Genomic DNA, 5,122 nt, shown 5'->3' on the forward strand with positions numbered 1-5,122 from the left:
AAGATACTGGACCACAGTTGTGTTCACTCAACAAAAAGGTTTTGCAGTTTGTACCATTCCCACAAGAAAACAAAAGTTTGCTTGTGCGTGCAGTGGTACTAGTGTCCGCCGCACGGTTCATGACTCTCACAAAGCACGAGCAGAAACTATCATGTCATGGTTGCAAAAGGGGAAAGTTCCAACAACAAAAATCTCCCTCTTGATGACATTCATCGGATTCTTGCGGACTCCCGCGCCACACCACGTCCAGATGGACATCGGAGAAATGATTTAATTGTTTTTTTGGAGATCAGACAAGTGTGTACTTCACTTGATCATGCCTTCTGTTTGTGATCACCCTTTTCCACGTCGATCTGAGTTGGGGATGACATAACCGTGTGAGCTCACCAATTTCGTGTTGCTGCATGCATATTTTGAGGATGCATACTAAGACTACCGCTTTGCTAATAGTTTGCAAAAAACATCAATTTTGAGTAATCCGCCGCCGGCCCCTCTTCTTCCCATTGCAGCCGTTGCCCTCCTGCCGCCGCTGCCTCTCTCCCTCCCACACCGACGCCGCACATTGCCGCCGCCACTATCAGTGTCAAAACCGGCAGATCTCGGGTAGGGGGTCCCGAACTGTGCGTCTAAGGATCGAGGGTAACAGGAGGTAGGGGACACGATGTTTACCCAGGTTCGAGCCCTCTTAATGGAGGTATAGGGGTTACAAGAGTTGATCTACCTCGAGATCATAATGGCTAAACCCTAGATGTCTGGCCTATATGATTATGATTGCCTCCACAGACTAAACCCTCCGGTTTATATAGACACCGGAGGGGGCTAGGTTTGTACAGAGTCGGTTTACAGAGAAAGGAATCTACATATCCGCACGCCAAACTTGCCTTCCAGCCAAGGAGAGTCCCATCCGAATACGGGGGAAAACCTTCCATCTTGTATCTTCACGGCCCATGAGTCCGGCCCATGTCATATAGCCCGGACGCCCGAGGACCCCCTAGTCCAAGACTCCCTCAGTAGCCCCTGAACCAGGCTTCAATGGCGATGTGTCCGGCGCGCAGATTATCTTCGGCATTGCAAGACGGGTTCCTCCTCCGAATACTCCAAAGTAGTTGATCAACAAGAACTATATCCGGTTCTGTTTAACAGTCACAATATCACTGCCACAGGGCATAATACTTAATCACAAAACACGATATGTCTACACGGACAATTCCGCTGGCGAGATGTTACATCCAGCCTCCTCATTATTTTGAATCGTTTCTCCCATTTCGCGTTTCAAGATGCAATCCCCGATGACACGTCTTGTCAAAGCAAAAGATCGTGTCCCCTTATTACGGGTTTCCCATCAATACAAGTTTGGGTAATCCAACCGTGCCGTTCGCATGACCCCTTGGGAATAGGCGAGTTTTGATGCTCGTGGGGAGACGCTCTATATTCACTGCCTTTATAAGGAGATAAGAATCCACCTTTTCACCCCACGCCTTCTTCTTCCTCAGCCCATCCTCCCTCGAGCTGCAGCGCCCAAGCTTCGATCCCTTCCGTCCCCAGAAAACACTCTAGCCATGTCCGGATCTGGAGTGCAGGGTAGGTGGATGGCCTCCTCCGTCACGGAGGGGAACATCAAGGAGCTTCGGGAAGCGGGGTATTTAGCCAAGGAAATCGCCCACCGGCTTCCGGCCAAGAAGCAGATCGTCCCTACTCCGGAGCCCCACGAGAGGGTGGTTTTTATTCCTCATTTCCTTCGCGGATTAGGGTTTCCCCTCCATCCTTTCGTCCACGGCCTTATGTTTTACTACGGGCTAGATTTCCATAATCTAGCCCCGAATTCCTTCCTCAATATTTCGGCGTTCGTCGTCGTGTGTGAGGCATTCCTTCGCATCCTTCCCAACTTCGGCCTATGGCTCAAGGTCTTTAATGTGAAGCCAAAAGTGGTGGATGGTCAACACGCGGAGTGCGGCGGCGCCATGGTGAGCAAGCTCCCCAACGTCACTTGGCCCAAAGGTACCTTTGTGGAGACCGTGAAGCGGTGGCAGCAAGAGTGGTTCTATGTCACGGAACCCCGCGACTCCACATGGGCCGCTTCCCCCGAGTTCAAGTCCGGGCCTCCAATGCGGCTTACATCCTGGCTCAATAAGGGCCTGGACTGGGCGTCGTCCGACGAGGTGACGATGCTGCAGAAGTGCATCAAGAGTATGGTGGACAAGAATACAAGTCTTGCCAGCGTGATCCAGGTAATGCTCTTTCGCTGGATTCTCCCCTGCCAAAGCCGGACTCAGCACATGTGGGAGTTCGACCCGACCGGTCCCCGGACCCTGCAGTGGTTCTTCGGCATGAAGCACGAAGACATGTGCAAGCTGCTGTTCAAGACCCAAAAGACGTGGCCAAAAACGACCGATGACCTCGGCCTCGACTGTACTCACGCAGTGTCTCCCGTAAGTTTTTATGATAACCTTACTACTTGTAAATCCAAGGGGCATGCTAAGCTTTCCATTCCTCCCACAGGGCTGGACGAAGAAGGCGGAGCGGATTCACTGTCTGGCTCCGCTACCCGAAGTCCCAACCATCCCTCTGCTGACGAGGATGCTGGTTCCGGCGCCCTATCAGGCGCCGGAAAAGAAGGCCAAGAAGAAGGGCAAGGAGGCCAAAAGTGGCCTCCGTCGTAAAGGCGCTTCGGACGTAGTGTCCGAAGACACCAAGACTCACTCCTCCCCTGACGAAGACGAAGGGGAGGAGGAAGAGAGTAATTCTCCCCTTAAGGGGGGAAAGAAGAAAAGGGGGGCTTCCGCAGATCTAGAGGCGGAGGCGTCCAAGAAAGGAAGAATCTCCCTCACGGATGACTCCGAATCGGACGCCGATGAGTGGCGCCCCAGGCCGAAGCCCCTGGCCGGATCGTAAGTACCCCGAAGGCACTTGTACTTACATACCTTTCCGCCTTGTGATTGTAATATACTGAATTATGTGCTGCAGTCCGGCTCGCGTCCACCCCCAGCAATCCTCATCTTCGGGGAATTCGCTGGATCTGAACGTGATGGATAGTGGGTCACCTCCGCCGGCCTCTTCCCCCCAAGCTACGGACAATGATGAAGTGCTGTCCCGAAGGACCCTTCCGGGTCAGGGAGAGGTGCGGGAAGCCGTCGAGGTGGTGCCAGAGGGCGATACCTCTGCTGCCAGAAACATGGGGCACCGACCCCCATGGAGACTAGCGACGGGGGCCATGCCCAATTCGGCCCACAGCCGGACATTATTCCGGAGACCCATACGGCTCCGGAATCAGGTGAGCAGCCTTCTTCGAAAGAAGGGGGTGTGCCAAATCCACTGACGACCTCTGTCAATCCGGAGGCGCCGGGTACTCTAGTGGAAGCGCTTCAGGGTGCCACCATTGTGGAAGAACATCGTACCCTTATGGGTACGGTGGTTGAAAGGGTTTGGTCCGCTAAAAGTGGATTGAACGAGGCCTATACTAGCCTTCTGAGAGGCTTTGAGGTATGTAGTATAATGCCTTTTAACTATATGAGAAAAATATCTGTGTATAGATAGTAGCCCCTGAGACTCTGTTCGGTGTTCATAAAGAAAGGCCGAACAAAAAAATCTAATTACTCGTACAGGAGATTAACAATCAAACAGGCTGCGATGCAGGCGTCACCTTCCCATGCCGCCGAAGCGTTTGAGCTGAGGCGAAAGTTAGCGGAAAAGCAAGGTATGTAATACCAAAAATGCGAATGAAATAATATCAGCAATAATTTGTCATCTAAATGAGTGTTATAGCTTTGCTCACAGCTGACTTGTCTGAGGTCGAGACCCTCAAGAGCACACTGGCCGAGGCTAAGAAAGAGGCGGAGGAGGAACAAGACACCCGCCTAAAGCATGATTCAAGGGTGGAGGAAGTCCAGCAAGAGCTCAAGGATGCTATAAGAAAATGTGAGTCCTTAGAGTGCAAGATTTTGGATAAAAAAAATCTGAACTTGCTAAGGCCCTCCAGAGTGCTCAGGAGGCCCGGACTGAAGCCCAAAACGCCTGCCGGGAGATCCAAGAGGCGATGCAAATTGCGGCTGGTAAGGCCTTTAATATGCAGAGCAAATTTGTGAGGAAGAAATACATCTTACTGACCTGGGTTTGGAGTTCTCCAGGAGCGTTTGCAGATCTTCCTCGGAGTGTTGTGACGCTGCGGAGTTCTTCCGAGCCGAAGAAGGGAGCACAACGGAGAAGCTGTTCTGTTCGCAATACCTTGCGCCAGAGCATCCAGTGTCCTTCAATGATCAGCTGAAACAGCTGACCGAACTGCATAGGATGGCCGAATTGGCCATGAAGGATTTTATAATCCGTTTGTGGCCTGCCGAACCCATACCCAACAGTTACTTCGGGCTCGTGAAGCGGCCGGTCAATGCCTGCCCCCGACTTGATGCTGTAAAGCGGCCGGTCTGCATCGAAGGTGCGCGGATGACCTTCGCCCGTGTCAAGGTGCAGTGGGCGAAGATGAACGCCGTCAAGCTCGCAACCGTGGGACCGCCCGCAGGCAGAGAGCACCGCACACCGGAGCGGTATTTCGATGATGTCCTAGAAGGATCCCGTATTGTAGAGGGCCAGTGTTCGAAAGACATTATTTTTGAATGAATGTATCTATGTTGTCCAATCCTATATTATGAAACAAGGCTTATGTATGATATGTTGCTTGTTTTACTTTAAAATATCTCCTCATGTGCGGCTGTTTATGACATCTGAGGGTTGGCCAGTCGTCGGCTTCAGCCCCCATGTAGGTAGTACGGGGGTGTTCGAGATAGCACTTAAACACACTTGACCCAACGTCTTGGTCCGTGAAGGGGGTGTTAGTGCGGCGAACCAGGCAATCGGACTATGTGGCTTTATCGCTCTCACTTAGCCATAGGAGTTTTACAATGTGAGTGTGGGCGCAGCCCCTAGTATTGTTCGATTATCCAAACTTGGGTGTTGTGAATGCCCGGCCGGGTTGAGGCTGGCCTATCGCATAATGTGGAGAAAAAATCGCAAGATATTTATACTTAGTCACCGAATAGCTGACTAGCGCTCGCCACATCATGACAGTCAGTTTTTGGCTTTCTCTACTGAGGTGTTTGTCCGGATGAACCGGAAACACAATCGCAGTAGTTCT

This window comes from Triticum aestivum, chromosome 3D (assembly GCF_018294505.1).
Source record: "Triticum aestivum cultivar Chinese Spring chromosome 3D, IWGSC CS RefSeq v2.1, whole genome shotgun sequence".
Taxonomy (NCBI): domain Eukaryota; kingdom Viridiplantae; phylum Streptophyta; class Magnoliopsida; order Poales; family Poaceae; genus Triticum; species Triticum aestivum.